Genomic DNA, 27,157 nt, shown 5'->3' with positions numbered 1-27,157 from the left:
AGTTTCAACTATCAGACGCGTATCTTAGGGGGCTCGCGGCCCGCCTCAACTTAAGCCTAACCTTCACGCGGGTCGCGAGAGGTCTGTTTTTCAGGTTTTTAAAATCTTTTGTAATGATTACGAAATCCTGGTAATTAATAACGAAATCTTTCGTAATGATTTACCTGTCCTTTCGGGTTTGAAGGGGTAACTTTGCGGTTTGGCCCTTGGTTAATTACAACTAAGGACCTCGTGTTATTTACCCGCGTTGTTAAGTCCCCGGTTAGTTTATTAATTTATTCAGAAAGCCTTCACTTTCATTATTGACGCTTTTAACCCTTCTCCTACGAATTCGATCGTAACTTCCTCGTTTCATAACGAAACTTCGCGAAATTTATATATTATATTTTAGTGAGTGTATAATACCGTTACAAAGCCTTGGGAACGTTAAAGGGTCACTCAGAGGTATAATTAAACATGTTGACACAGTTAACCCCTGTAGCTTGTGATCTCTCACTTTCTTTCACGTTTCGCTTCTGTACGATCTATAATTTATTCGTTTGAAGGTTCAAGCATTATTTAGGGTTACAATACAGTATATTTACCCTTGTTTGACATTTATAACCCTCGAATTTATATACTTTCAAGGTTTGTCAAAATTTGTCCTTTATTTAATATAAATGCCACGTGTAATCAAATGACACGTGTTAACACATTATTGGACGCAAAAATTCGAGGTGTTACAATTAAGGAATTTGCGACCGGACTTGGATACAAACCGGAAGTATCATCAGACTCGGATGTATCAGCAGATACAAGTGTGTCTTCTGCTGAACAGAGTCAGGATCCTCCAGTCATTGTAGAGGATGTTGATTCTTCAGATGACGAATCCGATGATACTAACTCAGCCCTCGAAGAAGAAGACATACCTCTCGAAAATTACATTCTTTGTGATCCACCTGCAAAACCGTTTGTGACTGCTACAGCAAAGTCTGTTGAATCCTCATCTGGAAGCTGTGAAAGCGTGAACTTGCTTTACACGTTGATTGGATCTGATAAAATATACTCAGACAATGATTTTCCAATCAACAATGTCAATCAATCTTTGATTGATAAAGTTTTCGAAGATTCTACCAGTAAGTTTTTGGGAAAGTCGAGCCCAGGAGTTGTAGTAACTCAGTGTGCTCCTATCCCAAAATCCGAAGTTAGAAAGAAATATGGAAATCAAAAATTGCAAAAACAAAACAATCAACGAAAGCAAAATCATGCTGCCCAAGGAAATGGAAAAGGCAAAGAGAGCCAAAACAAGAAAAAGGTTCGGAAGATAAACTTCGTGAAATCCAGAGGGACTGATAAAATTGAAACTTTCGAAAACAAATCCAACACGGATTTTGTTAAACAAAGTAAAATTTTGAAAAGAAACAGTCAAAACAACTATACACAACAAACAAACGGTTGTGATGTAGGACCAAGTACCTCAAGATCACGAAGTTCATCATCAAGCTCTTACAATTATGATACTCCGAGGCTTGTTGAGCGGAGATCATGCTTTGAATGTGGTGAGTATGGGCACATTGTTAGAAATTGTCCATATCTCACGAAAGGAAAGGCAAAGGTTGATGCCCCCCATGGTAACAATTACCATAAAAGATTTGTTTCACCAAAACAGGACCCTCGTCTTGTTAAACAACGAGAAAAGAAACAGAAAAAGAAACAAAGAAAAGAAGTTGAAAAGGCTTTGAAACCAGAGGTTATCCAAACACAGTCTGTTAAGTTAGAAGTTAAACATGAAAAACAAAAACAGATTTGGAAACCAAAATCGGTAACTGTTTCAGGGGGAGCTACAGCAATTCCGAATCATCGGGAAATAGATGTCACAATTCTCGATGATGACGGACGACCCAAGTCTGTGAAGGCTTGCGTCCCTCTCTCCAACTAATCTCTGAATGAGTGTGCAGGATGTTCCAGGAGAAACTATTGATAGTCTTAGGATTGTTGATAGTGGAGCGTCCATGCACAAGATTGGCGACATAAGGCTCCAAAATATTGTTACGTCTAGGAGAATATTGTTGCCTTTGATGGAGAGGAAGGGAAAAAGAAAAAGAAGAAGAATATGTTGGTGAAAGAATGTGGTTGAATGAAGTTGCAAAATTAGACCAGATGAAAAATGTGCCAAAAATTTGGTTGTTATGGTTTTTGATCGGGTCCTCAGGAAAGATTCCAATGAAATGTACGCACCTGCAGCACGTCTGAAGTTCAAAATCAACAAGATGAACGTGCAGTGTACATTTCTTCGCGGTGTGATTGAAGAAAATGTGTTTGTTGAACAAACCAACCAGTGTGCGGATGCCTTGGCGTGGATTGAACAACCGCACACTACTTCTGAAAGAGAAAGACAAAGATCTTCGCTGGTGCAATATGGAAGACCAGCCGGACCTGGAGGTTTTTTATCTTGTTGCTGTGAAGAGATTTCTCAGTAGCTACAAAAATCGACCTTGAAATCCACACCGGATGGATATCCAGTTGGGAGAGCGCTCAGATTCCTTGCAATGCATGAAACAGTTGCAGGATACGGTTTTGAATTTCTAATCTCTCCTATGCTTGTCGATATTTAAGCTGCTTTATGAATTATATCATCTCGTACAGCACTCTTTGGCCTGACACGTTGAACTTAAATATCACCTCACACGTGATTGGTTCACTATGAAACTCGTCAATGTTGTCATGGTCCGCACCGCTTACCGACGTGCCAACTGATTTTTCCAAAATTCGATAAATCATTTCTGATTAACTTAATTTTGGTAAACGGCATTGAGGTAAAACATGAGTTAATCCGACATCGGAAAATCATTTTTGTAAATATTTGTTTGTGTTTTCTTAATTTGTCATAGTTTGTTGATTTTAGGGGGAGTAAATCCAAATTTGAAAATCCAAAAACATCGAAAAATATAAAAACACAAAAACAATAGAAAAACAAAAATGAGTTTCCTGATGAGCAAAAGAGAAAATGATAGTACATCAGTGGTCTATCCAAACCTCTTTAAACCTAAACTGAAAAACGATAAGCAGCTCTATATAAGATGTATCGGTAGGCTCACAATCATTTTAAAGTGTGCAGGGTGATATAAATCCTAAATCGACTGAAGACCAGGTGGGAACCATTCATTGGCATATGGTCTTAGTACCGAAATTTCGTTTGAGAGATTGCCGAGGTTCTGAGATATTCGGTCTTTATGCTGCTTATCATCTGGGTATCATGGTTGTATCTTTTACCGAAAAATAACGGGGACGCAAGTCTAGATCTTCCATGATATCATACATACGTGTACATATTGCATTCGACCTCAATAAGTGATCAACAATCACATGTCCAAACAAATAAGTGATAATATATCACATTTATCCGGGAGTCAAGTTCGTCTCTCTGCTGTACGAAAGTACTGACCTGTTCACCGACTTGCTCCTGTGCCCTCATGCATCGAAAATCAAGTTCCTCATCAATAAGTGATTCTATCATATAGGGCTTGTTTTCAAATCAAAATAAGTGAGAATCTCACATCATATACGGTCAAACAGATGATAATCGGTATACTCACCGGTAAGATGAACCCTCGTGCATACCTTGATACAGGAATGTGTCGTGATGTGGATGAACACCGGTCGGTAAGTATAAATCATACCTTAACGTATCCCCTCGCCATGATTACATCTGATAAGTTGAGCTTATGTGGACAACTATACCGATAATCATTATAGGATGCTTATCTTAATATTAACTAATTGAACAACAGGAGCGTTTTGGCGTGACCATACACTGATATGATTCTCTTACCCTCGAAACTCACAAAAAGAATCTTTGTATATATTTATTTACTGCTTTCAGTATTTATATTCGAAATATTCAAAAATTCCAAAAAGATTTTAGGTGTGTTTTAATATAAACTTTCTAAAAGCCAAAAGATTTTATTTCTATCTTATTTTCGATCGTACGATGTTGGAGCTCGAGTCTTCGTTACCTGAAACCTGAACGAAAACCAAAGTGACTAAATCTTCATAAACGGTTGAAATTTGCAAGTTTTTGAAAGTTAGAAACTGAAATTGATAAATTTATTAAACTTTCAAACTATCGGACGGTAGTTGATTGAAATATGGTCATACGTGTGTCGTTTGTTATGTTAACTATATTCCAAGCAGTTGTTCTCATTACGCGTTTAGATTTCTTGCATGTGCAGATGCTAAAGGCAAGGAGAACATAGTTGATGACAAGCTTCGGAATAAAGACACGACGTGAAGGCACTCAAAAGATAAAGATGATCGAGTTGCCGCTGACCATCATCAACACCACACGGATCTAAAGAGTTGAAGATCAACAGATTCACGAGCATAACTCAAAGAAGAGCTTATCTTAAGGGGGAGTTTGTTAACACACTTCCTATATGAAAAGGGGAGTTTGTTGATACACTTTCTACTTACGGCACGTGAAGACTTTGAAGATCCTCCAACATGGAAGACATGGAAGATGAACCTCACGAGTAGCGTCCAAGGGGGAGTTTGTTGATACATATTATGTGGTCGCGACTCGGTTCGCTTCAACTCGGTTCGGTTCGACTCGTTTAGGTTCGGCTCAAGCCCGACGTCACGACATTCCTCCGTCGTGCGCCCCAGAGTTCGACATGCGAAGCACGAAGCGCCGCGAACCAATCCCGTTTACACATCATCATGATGATGTCACAAGTTGGACTAACCTTAGGAATTGGTTTTTTGTTGAACTCTGTACGTATTCATGCATGAAACTTTGGGCCAATCAGCTTCCTTCATGGGTCAGAATCTTCACTTGGGCCAATCAGAACGCAGCATGGGCTTCAACAATTTTGGGCCAAAGCCCATATCAACGAAACAGAACTAGAGTCGACGAAACAAACCTGTTTCGTCGACCATGATCTTGTCTCGTCGACTGCATTTACGTTTCGTCGACCAACTTGTTTCGTCGATTGCTGTGTTACTGATACTATATATACTGCAAGCTGAGACAGAAAGAGTTAGCCCGGATAAGATAGAGAGAGAGTGTAGAGAGAGAAAGTTCCGGTGAGCCTTGTATTTGTCGAATATTGTACCGAAACTTTGTCGAAATCAATACACGTAATTGTTAATCGTTGATATCTTTACATCTTGTTCACTCTCTCGCTCGGTTTGTATCGTAACGTGGATTCCGCACTCGTTACGGTATTATAAACAAGATCTCGTAGTTGTCTGGCGATCCGCAAACGGACCTACAATGATTATATTTTTAACGACAAACAAACATCCACTAACTAGTGTATACTTGATTTGAACACTACACCTGATCTAAAATAAAAGAGAAGACATCTTAGTACCGTACCATGATAGATTATTTTTTAATAGCTAATGGTCCTATGTCTTCTAGAAATTAATTAAAAAGTTCAATTTAGTTTTTTAAATCATACTTTTATACTCGTTTTGGATGTTAATAAACCTGATTGACAATAATTTAGTTACCTATTATTAAACACTATCATAGCCTTAAAACAACTACCAATATCTAACGCAATATCATCTTCGAATTGAAATCACCATACATAATCTGGTGGTGATTGTGGTATTGACCTAGATGGTGGGGAGATGCTCTGAGTAGTCTGATTGAAAAATTGATATATCTCATACCTAAAATTGCACGTAGATTGGAGAATTCTCCCACCATCTTTCCCATAAAGATTAGTATTTGGGATCCGATTAACTGCAGCCTCCAAACAATCACTACACGCTTGCTCCGGTAAGTCAGGAGTACACTGCATAAGGCCATAGATCGTTGAAAAATTTGGCCCGGTTATGTTCCCCGTGGCAAACTTCAGTAGCGGACCGCCAGCAGCCGCCTCACCTCTCAACCTGTCCATCAACTCCCTAAGAGCCGCATTGAACCGATCCACATTACTCGTATTTTGCAGGTTAGGCAAAGCCACCTCATTAGTATTTCTAGTCTCATTGGAATATTTCAAAAAGCATTTGTTGTAATATCCTATGGCTTCTGTTTGGTTTGGGCATAGTTCTCGTAACTTAATGATGGAGTCATTAACACAGTTTGTGCACAAAGCGGGTTCGAGATCACCACGACACAGAGCGAACGAGATGACTCTGTCGTTGAGTTGGCCGGTAGTGAAGTTGAAGTAGCCGAAGCCGGAGTTGGTGGTGGGGAGGGCGGAGAGTGCGGTGTCGAGATTTCTTTGGTATGGGCTGTTTATGGTGTAGTTAGCTTTGTTCTCACATATGTGGTGGAAGAAAGGTGGTGGTTGAGCTAAGGTGGTAATATTGGTTAAGCATATGATAATAAGAGAGAAGGAGAAGAGATGTTTTCTGAAGAGTATGAACATGTTTTGTCGTGTTGGACGAGGAAGGAGATGTGTTATAATTTAAAGAGTTGGATACATAGAATTTTCGCTGTTGACATTTGAGAGCGGGTTGAAGGAAAAAATTGGATTGATTGGAGAATTACGTTATTATTTCATTGAATACAGATGACTGACTGAGATGTTATTGTTTGAACCGGCAACTCCAGAAAAGACATATGCTAAATCCAAAAATCATGGGATACAACTGTCACTGCATATAATCAATGGTGCACAACATCCTAGGAAACCTATGCATATAATCAATGTTCACCGACTAATTTTTTCCCTTTATTTTTTTGGGTTGAAGATGGAGTTGGTGTAGATGTATCGGACGAGTGTCCGGAGAGTTGAACACGGGCGCCGGTTGAACGTTATGGTTGACACCCGTCTCCATTTGTGGACTAAACCCATAGATCGGGTAACCAGTTCTAGGTATCGGCATGGCACCGGGTGGAGGCACTGAACTCGAAGTTTTGGAGTTGTGGATGAAAGAAACCGGTTTAATTCATGACCCCGAATTGTTGGTTTTGGGATGGCATAGATTCGGGTTGATTTCGTGACTCGAAGCCTTGGTTGAGTGGGGTGTTGGTTGATTGGTTCAGGTTTAAACCGAACCCTGAAAGCTTCTTTTGTCATCCATTTGAGAGTTTGAGATGAGAATAAAAGGTTGAGTATATAATTTTGGTGTAAAATAGAAGATGGACCGGGAGTGAATAGTTAAGAGTGAAAGTTTGAATGTTTGAATATTTGAGGTTGGTGTTAATTTGGTGTAGGTTTTTAAAGTTGAAGTGGATTTTGTTAATTTGGTGTAGGTTTTGAATGTTTGAATTTTGATATTTTCATATGGTGGTGGCGGAGAGTTAGGGAATTGAGTAAGATGATGTATATATGTAATTATTATTGGTTTTATTTATTAAAAACAGTTTACATTTTAAATAAAAGCGTGAAATGACCAGAATACTCTTAAGTGAATATAGTTAATTGATAAATTTAACCTGGTTAGTGTTAAAGGATGAAATGTGTAACGAGTTTTCCAAATAAAGGACTATACTGTAATTATTAAAGTTAAATGTCATCAATTGCAATCTGGTATAAACATAAAGGACAAAAAGTGTGATTTACCCTATTTTTTATATAAAAACAACGCTTTAAACTTTGAAATTTAAAAAAGTTTTGAATTTTTTTTATAAAGTTACCGTTCAAAAAATCAGGCCAAGACCCACAAAACAACAGTCCGCTTGAGCGGGCCTCCTCTCCTCCGGACCGCCTAGTCACCAGCCCTCCATCGGGTCCTCGTCCGCTTTATCAGGTTTGTTGGGGTGCTCTAAAAGGCTCCATCACTCAAAACAAATTGAGTTGACGTTTTTGAAAAAAAAAAACTGATTTGTTATAAAATCACAGTATTTCTATAATTCATGATTTTGAAAAATATTATTCTATGGTTTGAAAGTATAACTTATGACTTTGAAAATATAAAATTAAAACCTATAGTGTATTATTTAGAGTAAATTACGTTTTTAGCCCCTGTGGTTATATCACTTTTACTATATTAGCCCAAAATAAGAATCTTTAGCATATTTGCCTTCATGGTCTCTATAACTAACCATTTTAGTCCCTAAGTCTAACCATTTTGGCCCACATGGTCTCTATAACTAACCATTTTGGCCCCCTTTATCTCTAGACTTAGGGGCCAAAATGGTTAGTTATAGAGACCATGAGGGTAGATATGTTAAAAATTCTTATTTTGGGCTAATATAGTAAAAGTGATATAACCACAGGGGCCAAAAACGTAATTTACTCGTATTATTTATATCTAACTACTGTTTAGACCCGTGGGTTTGTGACATATTTATACGACGGTGGTCAAAGTTCACAATCAGCCAATTTTTTAATAACAAATTACAAACTACAATAATGGTCAAAATTTACAATCAACCATATTTTTTAATAAAAACTAGTACTATGAAATCCGCGCGTTGCGTCGGAAATTCTCGTGTTGCGCGGTGAGTGGGTATCAGTTTGTTTAACTACGATACTGACACTTGTTATAGCAACTAATAGAAAAAAAATCATGATATGATCAAAAATAGACCAACACATCGAGAATTTGGTCGGTGTCAGCTTGTTTTGTTACACCACCTACACTCTTTACTGTAATACTGACACGTGATTTACATCGATAAAAAACCAACGCAAGTCATATAAGATATATATATATAAGATATATATATATATATATATATATATATATATATATAGGAGAAAGATCCGTTAAGAACCACCCTTTATTGCGAGAACCGTGAGAACCAGTGTGAACACATGGCAAAATTGTAATTATGTGATATTTATTATAAAAACACGCCCCCTCTGTTTCACAACTCAGTTCTGATCCACAGTTTGGGTTTCATTCATCAGATCCACAGTTAGGGTTTCATATCAGATCAGAACTTTGTATACATCGACGACGGTGGCCGACGGCGTTCACGTAACTCACCGGAGTTCACGGCGGCGGCATCCGGTCACAGTGTTTCCAGCGGCATTCACAACAACAACCCACCATTTACACCCTCTACATGGCATCCTCTGATTCATCAAGTGTCGATTCTCACACATCTGATGTTCCTCCTCATACATTCTCTGATAATCCTCCTCATATCTACACGGCATCCTCTGATTCATCAAGTGTCGATTCTCACACATCTGATGTTCCTCCTCATACATTCTCTGATAATCCTCCTCATACATCCCTCATACATCTGATGCTGACATTGTTGGTGACATTGTTGGTCCATCTGCTGATAATACAGTTAACCGTAACAATACATCTACAAATACAAAACATCAAGAGTTGCAGTTCATTCGATTTGTGACCAAAGGTATTATGTTGATTGTAAATGATGTATATACTTTGTAAATAATATTATATTAAATGATATGCACATGTGTATTATATTTACTGTAAATGATGTTGTATTAAATTATATGCACATGTGCACTATATTTACTACTGTAAATGATGTATTAAATTATATGCACATGTGCATTATGTTGATTGTAAATGATATTGTATTAAAATATATGCACATGTGCATTATGTTGAAAATTAGATTATGTCGTTGGTGTATGGATTCTGAACAAGTGCCTTATGGATGACTATCCAATTATGTACAGGATGGCAGCAAACAAAGGGGCCTGTGTGGCGGACAACTAAAAAAAATAGGGGAGGTGACTGTATGGGATTGGCAATAGAAGAACAATCCGACAACCAGGGAGGCATTGGTGGAGTTTATGTAGCTTTTAGCGTTGCTGAGAGACACCAGAATGAAGACGGGTCAATATGGGTGGGGTTGGCACTCGGAAAAATAAGCCGACTTTCAATGTTAAAACCGTTAGAGAGTATTTGTGTGTCACAAGCGGGGACCCGTCAAGTGGCTTTGTAATGACCTGGAACGACTGGGCTACACCTAAAGCCAATATGTTAGCATGGAAAGGCGTCGAAGGCAGGTTACCGACAAAGACGGATCTGGAAAAAAGGGGAATTCAGATCAGCAACACCTTGTGCCCGGGTTGCGGATACGAGCAAGAACCTGTTGAACACATCCTCATTACGTGTTTTGACTTATACGATTACTCAGTTGAATACATCATTTATCTGGTAATCACAACAAATTACATCCTTTTTTTGTCCGATTATATTGTTTTTTGTCATCCATATACAAATAAACATAAATTCACTTGTAACCCCTTTGTAATACAGATGGCATCCTCTGATTCATCACATATATACCCTCCTCGTCAATTTGATAATGACATTAACAAAGTTAGGTCAACTTCAGCTTATAAAAATACCTATTTTTGATATCCATACTATTGAATCTATGTCTACATCGAAAAATGTCGTTGTAATGTCTACATCAAAAAATGTCGTTGTAGCCGAACACTCAATTTCCGTTGAATACTCAATTTCCGTTAAATATTCAATTTCCGATGACAATACTTCAACATCGACTGCTACATCACCCACAAATCTGGACCAACAACAATTGCAATTTATACCAACAATTACAATTTATACGATCCGAGACTAAAGGTGGTATACCTAAATAGTTTTTACATGCTTGATAACTTTATGTTCCTATAACAGTGTTTATTTATCATTGTTCATTGTTTGTTTTTCTAGTTTTTACATGCTTTACTACTCTATGTTACTATATCATTGTTTATTTAACATTTGCTTGGTTACTCTATATTCCTGTATCATTGTTTATATAAATTGTTCTTTTTTTTTGTTTATCTGCTTGATCAATATAACGATCATGCACATGTGCATTATGTTGATAACACCCATACTCGTCACGATCATGCACATGTGCATCATGTTGATAACACCCATACTCGTCATCCGTAAACTGTTAACCATCATTAACATGAACATGCACATGTGCCAACAATCCATAATCATCACAAATAAATTGTTAACCATCAGTACATAATTATGCACATGTGCATCACATTACCAACACCCCATACTCATCACCAAAAACAATTGTTAAACATTTATACATTGTGCGTATACACACCATATACCATATACCATATTAATCACACCATATACCATATACCATATTAATCACAATCTTATATGTTTTTCTTTTTATTTATACAGGAACAATTACGACTTCTACACCTAATGGCACACCATATTGGATACCCGTTGTTGATGCTGAATACATCCCTATTATAAAAAGTACAATTAACAGTTAGGATGACGTTGATTCCAATGATACTGATGAAGATGTTGATGATGATGCTAAAGACCCTACATATATATATATATATATATATATATATATATATATATGAACCTGAGCAACCTCGTAGACATTCATCTAGACGTGTAGACATTCATCCAGACGTCATAAAACAGTCAACGATTCTTGATTATCCTATATATAATTACAAACAGTTTCTAAGCATTATTCATTTTGTTTATAATCATTTTGCACTGTCTGTATACGTATTCATAGTTTTGTGATCATGATACTTTGATATCAATTACTTATTATACATAAGCGTATGTAATTTCATTATTGACCACCTAACATATATTACCAACATAGTTACTGTTTTAAAAAATGCACATGTGTATACATGTTTACTGTTTCACCCCACATGGTAATTGTTTCAAACAATGCACATGTGCATACATGTTTAATGTTTCACTACATATTGTTATTGTTTTGACCAATGCACATGTGCATACATTGTGAATACATAATCTTAACTACATGTAATCCGTTTTCCTTTACATATACATCATCATATGCAATGTGGTACCCCATACGTAATAGGGTACCACATACGTAATATGATACGCTATATCAAACTTTGCACATGTGCAATACCAACATTTTCCATACCAAACAACATAATACATCAAATATTAACAAACATACCAATATACCTGAACAATCAAATAGAGTTTTAACCCATCAACCACCATATAAAACATCATATACGTCAAACTTCTTATATCAACTGTTATCGTAAAAACTACCCACATATTACAATCAAAAGACATCAAGAAAACAAAAAAGAAATTGTCTTTATAAATTGCATATCCACAAACTACCTACATAACATTCGCAATATTTCACAACCTCACACCTTCTGATCTTCTTTGCATTTCATAACTATCTTCCAACACTCCTCCTGTTTCAATGCCTCTTCGTCCATCATTTTCCCTAGGATTTTTCATCCGTCAACCTATTAATCAAATACGTCCTTGTTGTCAATCCATGAGCAGTTTCGAATAATTTTTTCTTGCATACATTACATATATTACATCAATTATTTCATGTATGCACATGTGAAGTAAACATATTGCATACAATATGTACAATGTTTATGTTTTAAGGTAATAATGCACATGTGCATAAGTCGTAATACATTCATATTAACTTAATCTGACAAAATATGCATATGTGCATAATTATGCACATGTGCATTAACATGACTGACCTTATCAACAGGTTTGTTTCAATAAAAAAAACTTAACCCATACCAAATCAAATTTCGTAATACTACCAATCATATTTAACATTAATTAGTAACAAAACTATTATGACAAACTACGCACATGTGCATAAGTTTTTTTTAATGTAAATGTTATTCACAGAAGCCAACCTCCAAAACAGAGGCAGCCGAACCAACCACTACAGCAAAACGAAAAACAACAACTCAACACAAGAACCTAAAGACCGAAAACTAGCAGCTACCTTATATCGAAACTACACCATTTTTCCCAACTCACGGACCTATTTTTAGACCGATTCTTATACCATAAAAAACCGACGGACTTAATATTACGGATAATCTCTATGGGTTTAACTTGAGTCTCCGAGAACCTTTTATTGTTCCTGGCTAACCATATAAACCAACTTGTCATGAACATAATGCCATGTAAATCTTCTTTCACTTCTCTATCCAGATTGCAAAACTCATAGGCAATTACGATATCTTTAGCCGAAAACAGAATACAAGGACTCACCTTGCACCACTGACTGATGTGATAACAGACAGTCGACGCTACCCTGCACGAACAAAGAAGGTGTTCAGCTGTTTCATCGCCATCTTCACACAGACAACATTTCACATCTCTGCCCCAACAATTTCAATCCCGGAGTGCAGTCAGCGTGGGAATACGATCTAAAACCGCCCTCCAAACAAAAAATATTTCATTTTTGGGGACCCATTTTGACTATTTCACAACATGCCTGTTGCTGAAATCGGAGCCGCTATACAGGAAGTTCTTGACAGTCTTGATCGAAAAATCAGAGTCATTACCTCCTAACCATTCCCAACCATCTTTGCCATCGGAAAAAGTGACATTATCGAGGAGCCCGATCAACTCGTGCCATTCCAGTAATTCTTCAGCCGAGCTTGGGCTTCTCGACCAATTCCAAACCCCCATTAAGTTTCTATTATCTTGATTGTACCAGTTCGCCACCAGGCATCATTTATCTTGTTCCATTCTAAATATATATGGGACACGAGTTTTGTGCATAATTGACCTTATTAACCTATTCTATCAAATTATGCACATGTGCATAATTATACGCATTTTCATCAATATGTCTGACCTTGTTAAACTAATATGGCAAAATATGCATATGTGAACAACTATGCACATGTGCATTAACATGACTGACCTTATCTACAGGTTTGATTCAATAAAAAACCCTAACCCTTAACAAATTGAATTCCGTATTACCACCAATCATATTTAACATTAATCAATAACAAAACTATATACAAAAAAACACATAAATACCACATTACAGATCGTGATATCACAACAGTCGCCCCTAATCCCTCAAAAATTATATACATAACACCATTTTCACTAATGCATATATGAAACTAAGATTTAAGCCTCATATTCACATATAAAAGATCTGAATCGACCATTAAGCGTCATGTTAACATATAAACATGCAAGTTGACAAATTCTCGCAAACTATGTACATGTGCATGGCATAACTATGCACACGTGCATCAACATGAATGACCTTATTAACCTATCCTGACAGATTATGCACATATGCATAATTATAATCATTTGCATCAACATGATTGACCTTATTAACCTAATCTGGCAAAATATACATATGTGCATAACTATGCACATGTGCATTAACACGGATGACCCACAAGTTTGCTTCAATAAAAAAACCCTAACCCTTACCAAATCAAATTTCGTATTACCACCAATCATATCTAACATTAATCAGTAACAAAACTACATGCGAAAAAACACATAAAAACCACATTACATATAGTTCTATTACAACAGTCACCCCTAATCCCTCAACAATCATATATATCACCAATTTTCACTAGTGCGGATATGAAACGATGATTTAAGCGTCATATTAACATATAAAAATCTATATCGACGATTAAGCGTCATGTTATCATATAAAAACTGCAAAACAAAGAGTATAAACTTACAAATTTACGAAACGGTGTAGCGACGCTGAATAATCTGTCAATTGGACGTTTGTTCTTCAGATTCTTCCTAATTGTGACAGAGTCTTCGATGATTATGCTCTTATTTCCCTAATTTTGAGCAGATGACGAATATATGATCGATTATTATGTTCTTAATGCCCTAATTCCGATTACACGATGAATGGTAAGATTGATATGGCGAATTTTGGAGATTCTGGTGTGTTGGATATGAACTGGGATGATGAAGTTGGTAGATTTTTGGAGTGTCGGACGTGAACTGAATAAAAAAGAGGATTTAATTGTTGTTTGAAGTCCAGTAAGAGGAGAAGTGATAGCTAATTTAATTTTTGTTATGTATTTACAAAATTGCCCCCTGTTCACATTGGTTCTCGCGGTTCTCGCAATAAGGGTGGTTCTTGCATGAACCCTACCCTATATATATATATATATATATATATATATATATATAACATGTAAAAACCACTAAATAACACATAAAAAACCCTTTAAAACAAATACAATTACTATTCATTCACTTTCTCTATTAATAGTATAGTATACAATAGTATACAATTATTTTCTTTACTATTTTTCTTAACTTTAATGATTTTTTATCACGGGTTGGGATAAATGCTATCCGGTACCAATTGCTCATCTCTGATCACGGGTACCGTATGAACAACAATGGTATCGCACAATTTTTTTTATTTTCTTCAACTATTAATGATTTCTTTTTTTTTTAGTTTCAGTGGTACGGATGAGCTTGGTGCCAACCGATACTGAATCGGTACTGGTACCGAAAATACCGGTTACGGTACTGGTATATGAAGATAAAAACCGGTAGCGAACCGGTACCAGGAACGCCAAAAGTCGGTACCGAATTAGTACTTAAGATCTTTCGTTTCGGAAAATTCGGTACCCGTACCCAGTACCATTTGCTCATCTCTGACCATGAGTTTCATACGAACAACATCATTACCATACAACTTTTTTGATTGTTTTTCTTTCGGTTTTTTTAGTTATTATAACAATAAAAACACCATTCATTGATTTTGTTTATTAATATATAGGTAATGTTTATTAATATGTAGACAATAATAGTAAAAACACTATTTATTGGGTTTGTTTATTATTATATAAATAATAATAATTTTGTTTCACTCATTTTTTTCACTGTCTTCTTCTAGTCCATCTTCATTTATTAATCTAGTGACGGATCTAAGAATTTTTTTCACTGTGTTTCTTTTGATAGATTCTCAATAATTCTCACTATTTTTTTTCAAAATCATACGAGATTCTCACTAATTTTTTCTAGTTTTTATAAACTGAATGGGTTCCTGAGAACCCACAAAAGTAGTCTAGATCCGCCCCTCTATTAACCAACCATCCCTACAATCAACATTACCATCAAGAACATGCAAATAACAAAGTAATACAAAACGTGATGACAAAGAAAACAAAATCAATTTAAAAGTAACATGTTTCAAAATAATTGAAATTGAAGTTAGTGAGGCTCAAAATTTGCAAATTAACTTTGCTACTAGGTGGGTTGCAAATCCACCATCCACCGTCATCACAACGCCATCTTCACCATTTGTCTGTAAAAATTATACGCCCATCAGGCCATATGTAGTCATAAAGCCTTTTTGTGGGCGTTATGCGACACGTGTCGTGCCACATCACACAGGGGCTTTATGGGGCGTTATGTCACTAGAGCCCGTAGTCATAAAGCCCCTACCTCTTCATAACCAAAGTGTAAAATGCAGGGACCAAAGTGTAAAATGCAGGGACCAAAGTGTTTTAATGCAGGGACCAAAGTGTAAAATGCAGGGACCAAAGTGGAAAATGCAGAAGAAATAAACACCTTCTCGCGCCGCGAAAAATATCACGCCATTTGTTTTTTTTTAGCATAGCGCCCAGGGGGGTGGTGTGGGCGGCGGTATGTGGGCGCTATAGCCCCACTTCGCGCCCCACTACGTTCAACCTCAATGTCATTATCAAAACCAATTTTAAAAATATAAAACATTAATTACTGCTTATTAACCGATGGGGTTGGGCCTATTTTAGGTTTAGATATATTGGATTTAAGTTATACAGATGATAGAATTAACATTGACCAATGTAAAAAGCAAAAATAAACATGGTAGCACCTAAAAATGAGAGTGATTTAAAGTTGATAAGTGGAGGAAATGGCTAGGTGTAGCCATTTCCTTATTTGGGAGACCCACAGTTGCACACAATAAAAATTCAACATGTGTGGCTAGGTAGGCTCTGGTCCTCTGGTTGAGGGTGTAAGGAGTGGTTAAACACTTTGAAGTGGCAAACCAAAAAATCGACCAATCAGAGCGCGCCATGTCAATCAGTTAAAAGTGTTTAAACTTTGTTGAAAAGTGTTGGCAATAGTTTAAACATTTGGTGAAGTGGTAAACTTTTTAAATAAAAAAAAAGGAAAAAGATGTGATTGGTTGAGATTGGAATAGACCCCACCCCACACCCCCTTGTCTCTCCCTTCCTCCCTTCCCCGCATCGGTGTTGCCTCACCGATTTCACTCCCATTTCGTTAAACATGCATGCGGCAAATGGGCTGGCATTGGTTTGCCGCCCATTGCCGATCAGTGAAATATGTTTGCCGCCCCCCACTCCTTACGCCTTGAGGTTAAGTTTGGGGTTGAGTTTTAGTCTAGACGTTACCTCTAAAACGACTAGGGAGTAGATGTAGAGGCTAGGGTAAGTGGTAGAGGCTGAGCCTAGCCTTTTACTTACGATTTTTAAACAAATATAATTTTTTATACTATAATATTTTTTTTAGAAAAACTACACCAAATTAAAGAGAATTTTATTATCTTTTAATTGATATGTAATTTAAAATATATATATAAGTAGAGGATCCTGTAAAAAGTGCTCAAAGTGTGAGAAGTGTATTATAACACTATATATAATACTATATAACACCATATAAACACCGTATAAGAATATGTAACACCGTATAATACCATATAACACTGTGTAACACTATATATCATTATATAACAAATATAACACTATAGGTTGTCTAATAGCATGTCTATGATAGATGTATAGTGTTATATAATGATATATAATGTTACATAGTGTTATATGGTATTATATGGTGTTACATATTGTTATACAGTGTTTATATGGTGTTATATAGTATTATATATAGTGTTATAATACACTTCTCACACTTTGAGCACTTTTTACACTATCCTTACCCTATATATATATAGACTAATGCTAGACAAAAAAACCCTAAAAATTTTAGGAAACTCAAAGCTCCCGACTTTTTTTTTTGAAAAAAATAACACATGTAATATACATGTTTTTAAGAGTTTTGGGCCAAAAAAAAAGCGCCGAGTACTTTTAAAAAAAAATATAAACAAGTTCCAGAAACTTCGGTGACTAACATGTGTTAGACAAAAAATGCTGAAAGTTGCTGAAATTTGTTTTTTTTTTTAAAAAAAAAACCCTTCGGTGCTTTTTTGATTTTTTTGGCACAAAACTCTTAAAAACATGTATATTACATGTGTTATTTTTTTTCAAAAAAAAAAAAAAAAAGTCGGGAGCTTTGAGTTTCCCGGGTTTCTTAAATTTTTAGGGTTTTCTATATAGCCCAACACTATATATATATATATATATATATATATATATATATATATATATATATATATATATATATATATATATATATATATATATATATGGGGCTGCTAGAATGAGAACCACCTCGAGTTGTAAGAACCGCGAGAACTACTTGATCCGGGGCAAGGTGGACCAATTTTTTTTTTCAAAAACGTAGATGCATGTATTATAAACACATGCGTAAAAAAAAATTTTAAAAAAAATGCCATGCGTGTAGTTTTTTACACCACAAGTTTGTGGTTTACGAGTTTCGTAAATTTACGGAACTCGTAAACCACAAACTTGTGGTGTAAAAAACTACACGCACGGCATTTTTTTAAAATTTTTTTTACGAATGTGTTTATAATACATGCATCTACGTTTTTGAAAAAAAAAATTGGTCCATCTCGCCCCGTACGGTGTGGTTCTCACGGTTCTTACAACTCGAGGTGGTTCTCATTCTAGCGGTCCCCATATATATATTATATATATATTAAAGAGAAAGGTCGGTGGTGACATTTCTCTTTTAAGCATCAAGTTTTTGACTTTTTGACTTCTACATTAATTTTCTTTAATTTAAAGTTGTACGACTTTTATTTGAATTCAACTATCAATTAATTACTACATATGTCTACTTCAAAAAGAACACATGATATATATATTAAAGTTTTGACTTCTACACTTTTAACTTTTTCCATTTTACGCTCTTAATTTTTTTTATTATGAAACACTATTAATCATTTTCTTTAAGTAAGTTGTATATTCACTTTTAATTTTCAGTAATTGACAACTTTAACCTTCTTAACTTTCTTCTACTTAATAACTTGAGACCTCCTTTTGTTTAAATTACTTTTACGACTTTACACCGCAAGGTGGACAAATTATTATACTTTTTTTTTATCTATGTATAATGTTAATGACAAAGGTCGGTGGAGGGCCTTTGTCTTTAAGTCCTCAACTTTTACAAAAAATACACACTTACTTTTAGTTCCTACATTTTCATATATTACAATTCTAATCCCTAAATTTTTACTTTTTAACCCCGATACTTTTAGTTCTTTCAATTCACACTTTCAAACTAGGTAACTTAAGCATTCACTTTTAACTTTTGGTAATTGATAGCTTTAATCTGCCAACTTTTTTCTACTTAATAACTTAACGTCTCATTTTATTTGAATTGTTTTTACGACTTTAGATCATAGCGTCACACATTAGTATACTTTTTTATCTATTTCTAACCATATTAATGTCTAAATTACTTTTACGATTTTACATGGTTGTCTAAAATATTGTTACAACTTTACACTGCAACGAGCAAGCCATATATATATACTTATTTTGTGTACGTTCGTAAACTGTATTTGAAAGCAAGTCGGGTCAAATATAATACGTTTTCATTCGATGGCGATGTAATTTTTTTAAGTAAAGAGTCGGGTCAAATATACAGTATAAATACGAGTTACTTTAACTTTCGACGCCGCCGCAACGCGCGGCGGGTCAAAATCCTAGTATATATATATAGGGGAAGGTTCAAATGAAAACCACTAGTTATTGTGAAAACTAAAAAACTAACTAAAACCCACTAAAAAGGAGGGGGGAAGACTTTTAATGAAGGAAGGGTAAAATTGGAACAAAAAATATATAACTTTTCAAACATTTCCCATTTCTCCATACGTTATCATTTTAAAACAAAATGGCACCATAAGATCACAGATTTTCTTATCTTTCATTCAAGTATATTCGAGCATATTTTTTATAACATAAAAAAAGATTCATGGTGTCGTCTTGTTTTCAATACTATTATTATAGTAGTGCACATGTGCAATATAACATGTACTACGATGTGCATTACATGCTTAAAATTAGCTTTTTGAGTCTAGTTTAGCTTTTATGGTTAGTTTTTTTGGAGGTTTAGGATTAGGATTAGGTTTTTGGGTGTGGGGGGGAGGGGGTTTAGGTTTTTGGGGGGTGGGGGGTTAGGTTTTTTTCGGGTTTATGTTTAGAGTTTAGTTTTAGGTTTTCGGGAGGGTGGGGGGGGTTTAGGTTTGGGGGGGGGGGTTAGGCTTTTGGTGGGAGGGTGAATTTAGGTTTTTTTTTTTTTTTTTTGGGGGGGGGGGGTGGGGGGTTCAGGTTTTTGGGGGGTGTCGGTGGGGGGTGGGTTAAGTGGTTTAGGCTTTCCGTATTAGTGCACATGTGCAGTACAAACAAATTTTTTTTTTTTTGAATTTTTTTTCCATATATAAAAAGTAGCGATTTTTCTAAAAAAATTATAAAAAAAAATTTGTATGTTTTTTAGGTTTTTTTAGTTAGTTTTCGAGTTTTCACAATAAAAGTGGTTTTCATTTGAACCATCCCCTATATATATATATATATATATATATATATATATATATATATATATATATATATATATATATATATATATATATATATATATATATATATATATATGGGGCCGCTAAAATGAAAACCACCCCCAGTTGCGAGAACCACTCTCCAACAATCAGATAATGACAACCAAAAGGGTAATATAGTCATTTAATCAAAATCATCAAATCATCTCTCTCTCCTCTTTAAAGTCACTTTTTAAAGTCATTTCAATTTCTCTCTCTTCAAAACCATAAAATCATCCCTCTTTCCTCTTTAAAGTCTATTTTTAATCAAAACAATCAATTCATCTCTCTCCTCTTTAAAGTCTCTTTTTTAAAAAAAAATTTATAAAAAAAATATTCGTAAAAGATTTTTGGTAAAAAAGTTTTTGTAAAAAAATTTAAAACTGTAAAAAATGTTTTCGTAAAAAAACGTAAAAAAGTTAAAAAATGTGTGTGTAAAAAAAGTTTTTTGTAAAAAAAAAAGTTTAAAACCGTAAAAAAGTTTTCCTATAAATTTTTGTTCTTTGTTAAAAAGTTTTTGTAAAAAAAAATTTGTAAAAGAGTTTTTTTTTTTGTAAAAAAAAAGTTTAAAACCGTAAAAATTTTCTAAAAATGTGTGTGTAAAAAAACGGCGCGTAAATATGGCGCGGAAAAAAACAGGGCGTAAAAAACGGCGCATAAAAAAAAAGCTCGTAAAAACTCGGCGTAAAAAACGGCTCGTAAAAAACCGGGTGATAAAACGGTGGTAAATAGGGGGCGTAAAAACGGCGCATTAAAATGGGGTGTAAAAAACGGCGCGTAACACCGGGCGTGAAAAATCGGCGCGTAAAAAACTGAGTGTAAAAACGGCACGCAAAAACGGAGTGTAAAAAAACGTTGCATAAAAATGAATCTTAAAAAACGGTGCCTAAACAAGGGGCGTGAATACAGGGCATAAAAACGCCGCGTAAAAAAACGGGACGTAAAAAACGGGCATAAAAAGTCGGGCGTAAAAACGGTGTGCAAAAACCGACGCGCAAAAAAAAAATTTGTTTGGTTAAAAAATCTAAATTTAAAATGATTTTTAATTAAAAATTCTATTTAAAAAAACAAGTAATATAATAATGCCAAAAAAGTAATAAAAAACAATAAAAACAAAAAGACAAAAATGAGTATATTACTAAACTAACCTTTTGGATTAAAATATTAAAGACATAATAAGACAAAAAATATTTAATATTAGTTTTAATTACTTTTAATCTCATCCATCCATTTTGAAAATCTAATGGTTGAAAAGTGGTTCTCTCTGTTCTTACAACTGAGGGTGGTTTTCATTTAGCGGTCCCATATATATATATATATATATATATATATATATATATATATATATATATATATATATATATATATATATTTATATATATATATATTTAGGGTGGGGTTCTAGAGTGAACACTAGTGTATTTGCGAACTGAGTGAACAACTCTTGGCCATTGATCTACACACGTGTATGGCCAGGATTAGTTCACTCAGTTCGCAAACTACACTAGTGTTCACTCTTGAACCTAATCCTATATATATAGGAGAAGGATCCGTTAGGAACCACCCTTTATTGGGAGAACCGCGAGAACCAATGTGAACACAACCAAAAATACCTAAAAAAACAAACAATTTTTTTGAACATTTCTATAAAAAATCGCTACTTTTAGTAGCAAAAAAAAGAAATCTTAAAAAAATTGGCTACTAAAAGTAGCGATTTTAATGTAAAAAATATTAAAAAATTTTTGTGTGTTTTTTTGATTTTTTTAGATTTTGTTTAGGTTTTTGGGGGTTTAGTTTTTAGCATTTTAGCTTTGGTAGGGGGGAGGGGGTTAGGTTATTTTTAATTTTTTTTTTGTGGGGGGGGGGGGTTAGATTTTTTTAGGGGGGGGGGGTAGGTTTTTTTAGCTATTTTAGGTTGTGTTCACATTGGTTCTCGCAATAAAGGTGGTTCTCGCATGAACCTTACCATATATATATATATATATAGGGGATTGGTTCAAATGAAAACCACTTTTATTGTGAAAACTCGAAAACTAACTAAAAAAAAACCTAAAAAACACACCAATTTTATAAAAATCGCAGGTTTTTATATATAAAAAAAATTTCAAAAAAAAATTATACAAATGTGTAGTGTTACACATGTGCACTACAAATTTTTTTTTATATAAAAAAACCTGCGAAAATTGGTATGCAAAAAAAAAAAAAAAATTGGTATGTTTTTTTGGCTTCTTTAATTAGTGTTCGAGTTTTCACAATAACTAGTGGTTTTCATTTGAACCTTCCCCTATATATATATAGGGTAGCAATCCTAAGAGAAGTCAACTCTATTTGAGAAACTTGAAAAGCATTCTGGACCACACATTTATCTAAGCTTTTCGTAATATACATATATGTATAGTTTAAAATCAACTATATACATATATGTATATTGTCAAATCTTGAATTATACACATGTGTATATAGTCAATTTTAAACTACACATATGCGTATATTACGAAAAGCTTAAGAAAAATGTGTGATCCAGAATGTTTCTCAAGTTTCTCAATTAGCCTAGTGCTTTTTACACGATCCTAACCCTATATATATATATATATATATATATATATATATAATAGTACGAATAAGTTATAACTGTCTAAAAAACGTTGGGAAAAGGAAAATGGAAACAGGCTAGGCAACCTCTACCTTTAGCCTCTATCTTTGCTCTTTAGCCGTTTCAGGGTAACGGCTAGGATTTGACGCTATCCTAAACCACTTTGAGGGTAATAGCTAGGATTAGACGCTATCCTACATGTCTTATTTTTATTAATTCATCTGGTGAATGTTTCTAACGTCTACCTTAGATGTTACATGTCTTCTAAAACGCATGATTTTTTATGAAGTCCTTGTGAGTCCATAATCCAAGACGTTTTCAATGTTATTTTCGCTTTTTACTTCGGTCGATGTACAAAATCATGATTTTCCCTTAAAGAAAATCACCTTTGTAAAAAAATGTATCTTAACTACTTTTTAAAATATTAACTTATCATTAGATAAAAGATATATAGGGGTAAGATCAAATAAAAAGTTTATTTTGGAATCTTAATCTTTCATTTTTCAAATCAATGTAAGGGTATTTGTGGAAAATTCTATTTATTAAATTTCTCTTTCCACATGAAAAATCAAAAAATGTGTTTTATTCTATGTTGTATAACAATTTTTTTGTGCTGGATTTTTGTACTACATTCTTGTATTGAATTTTTTTGTCTTAAATTTTTTTGCTAAATTTTTTGTGATGTATTCTTTGTACTAGATTTTTTTGTGCTATTTTTTTATGCTATATTTTTTATACTAGATCTTTTGTACTGAATTTTATTTTTGTATTTTTAAGAATACAAATGGGGTGGTACATGTCATTTTCACACTCATAGTTAATAGGACAAAAATATTTTATACCAAAATTCTCTTCCTTTCTACTTATAAGGAGTAACAAATGTCATTACAGTTCTTTTTAAGTTATTTAGTGACGAGGTATGACCCGGATCGGCTAACCCGACCCGGTCATTACCTATTATTTTATTATAAATATTTAATTATACATGTTTATTCTGGAATGTTCTATTACAAATGGATAAACCACGTAACTAAATCCCCAACCTTTTGGGAAGATCATGCAAATCCCTAACTTATCGGAGCCCATCCTAAGTTAGGGGAAACCCTAATGGTAAACTATAAATAGAGGTAAACATCAAAGGTATGGGTCATCTTTCTCTCGTTTACTCTCTCTCTCTCTCTCTCTCTCTCTCTCTCTCTCTATATATATATATATATATATATATATATATATATATATATATATATATATATATATATATATATATATATATATATATATATATATCTACATTCATACTTTCTCCCAAACCGAGACTTATTCTCACGCCGGAGGGTGGTTGTAGGAATAACCCCATTCCTGTAACGAGTCCTAACGGTGTTTGGTTTTGCAGTTAGCTGTTCGGATCGCCAAAGAGTTGAAGTCCTAGTCGGATCTTACCCCTAAGGTCAGTGTTTCTTCATTGGCGCCATCCGTGGGACCTTTCGGTAACAACAACAAGATTAAACCCAATGGCAAGCGATCAGAATACGACAGTAACACCAAGTCAGGCAATGATAACCAGCAACCTATTACAGGAGGCGAGTCCTGTTACCACCACCAGGGTTTGCTGGCACCTCTGCTGTTTCTTCTGGGACGACAGCAGCAGACCCTTTTTCATACACCTCCTTGCAGTTGCGGTCAGTGGTACCAACCACAATAGACACTAACTGTTCGTGCATATGTCTGTTGACTTCGTCTTGTATCAAGTCTTGTAATTGTTTAGATAGATCAGGGCACGATTTACGAGAAAAACGAGAAATGTGTGAGTGTGACCATTTCGTACAAAATGGAAGATGGCCATTCCGTGTGAACCATTTCATGCGGAATGGTTGGCCTATAAATACGTGCCTTGGTGAGTTCATTTGTAAGGTTCTGATTCTGGTAGCGAAGCTCTGCCGAAGTGTCTCCAGCATTGTAAATGATCTGGTAATCAATTCAAGAGACAGTTTAAGTGAATCTAAGTGCAAACCAGCTGAAATAACTCCGATACGTTTGTTTCCGCCACTCGTATTGGATGAGATCTCTTCTGAACGACTCGTTTGGTCGTGCAAACGATTCTACAAGTGGTATCAGAGCTTAGGAGGAAGAGTTCTTACTGATTCAGCTCGATTGCACTGAAATTTCTGATTTCTACTCACTTTCTTCACATTTTTTCAGAATTAATCAAGATTTTACTGATAAAATGGACTCATTTTTTCATATAACGCGCGAAACACTGCTTTAACAAATCCTTGAAAGAATTTGATCTAAAATCGACCTAAATCTTGATCAATTGTGCCAAAATCATACTCGATCGTGTGACGTCATCATCATTTCGTACGAAATGGGCCATTGCGTGTGAAACTGATCCTCATTCCGCACGTATTGGACATATTGTAACTCATTTCGCACGAATTGGGAGGAGTTGATCCATCTCGTTTGAAATTACACCTCATTTCACACGAATTGAACAATCTGGCCAATTTGCACCAAGTCATTTCGCACGAATTGAGATTGAAAGGTCCATTTCGCTTCAAAGTGCCATTTCGTGTGAAAATCATCTTCATTTCACTTGAAAGGTCCCCTAAGTATCTCATTTCGCACGAAATGACCCATTCCGTTTGAAAGGTGCCATTTCGCTTGAAAGAACATCCATTTCGCACCAAGTCATTTCGTTTGAAAGTTTCATTTCGTTTGAAATAACACTCCATTTCGTATCAAAGGTGTTCATTTCGTGTGAAACTTGTCAGTTTGCTTGAAAAGTATTTCAAGTTGTACGGTTTGAGTAAATATCACATCAGGTTGTTTGAAGTGTGGTTAAAATGTTTGACGAAAAGGAAAACGATAGTCTTGAAGTTTAAATAATTGGGTTGATGGGTTTTGGTATAACAGGAATGAAAATGGGAATAAGAAGGTTTGGGTGAATAGACTTGAATATTTTTTGTGTAAAAAGGATGAAACGTTGGATGAGTTGGAAAACCGGTTTGAAAGTTTAATTGAAAATTTAAAAAGATATGAGATAAGAATATCAAATGCTGATAAGATATCAAAATTGGCAGATGCGTTACCTGCAGAGTGGGATGAATTTTTGAAAAAGCTGAAAGAGGATTCTAGATTCTCAGATTTATATCCAAATGTATTCATCAATAAGCTTAAAACACACAAGTATGAAAATGATAAGAAAAGGAAGGATTTGATAAATGAAATAGAAAAGAACTTAGAAAAAATAAGTTTAGATGTGATTTTTGAAATAAGAAGAAGAGTATACGTGTGTCTTGCAGCAAAAAATATTATGAAATATGATATTAAGATGGGTTGTTATATTGACGAAAATATGAATCCTCTTGATTTTGTTAAAATTTTTTGTGCAGGTACACACAAGACAGAGACAGAGGTAATTTCAAAGAATGAAGAATCCGAGAAAAATGAAACTTAAAGTTCTGAACTTGTGTGCTCAAAATGTGATAAATCTGAATCAGACGATGTCAAACTCCTGAAGGATGTGGAGAGTTTAACATTGGAAAACAAAGTTTTAAAAGAAAAAGAAACAGAATTTCAAAATCAAATAAACAGTTTAGAAAATGAAAAATCTGTTTTGAATAAAAATGATTTTGAAAATCAAATTGCAATAAATTCTCATCTTGAGAAAATCACTCAACTTGAAAATGAAGTTGAGAGTGCTAAAAATAAAATTGATGATCTTGAGAAGAAATTGAAAGGTTTTGTGACCTCATCAGTGATTCTAGATCAATTATGTCCAAAACCGATCAATGAAATTCCAATAAGTGACAATTTCACAAATTATGACAAAGTCATAATTGAAGATTGTGATGACAAATCTGATGACGAAAATGATAAAAAGAAAATATTTTTGAAATTAAAAGAAAAATTTTAAGAAACTATTTTACATTCTACTGAAAAAGGTGAATGCTCAACGCAAAAACCTTTTAAGAAGAATGTAGAACAAAAACAAAGTGTTAAAAATTCGAAAAATTTTCAAAACAACAATAAAAGATCATCAGTTCAATCATCCAATCATTATAAAAAAACCACAAAAAGTTGGTAATAAGTGGTGCATGTTTGACCACAGTGCTCAAAAGTCAAATCAAGCTTTT

The 27,157-nt window shown here is 34.6% G+C and overlaps 1 pseudogene; it reads right to left on the bottom strand.

Moving 5' to 3' along the window:
- LOC110919996 overlaps positions 1-7,177 on the bottom strand; it is a 32,034-nt pseudogene extending 24,857 nt beyond the window's left edge.
- Between the last annotated feature and the right edge of the window lie 19,980 nt (positions 7,178-27,157).

This window comes from Helianthus annuus, chromosome 16 (genome assembly GCF_002127325.2).
Source record: "Helianthus annuus cultivar XRQ/B chromosome 16, HanXRQr2.0-SUNRISE, whole genome shotgun sequence".
NCBI lineage: Eukaryota > Viridiplantae > Streptophyta > Magnoliopsida > Asterales > Asteraceae > Helianthus > Helianthus annuus.
This window is presented reverse-complemented; position numbering and strand designations above follow the sequence as displayed.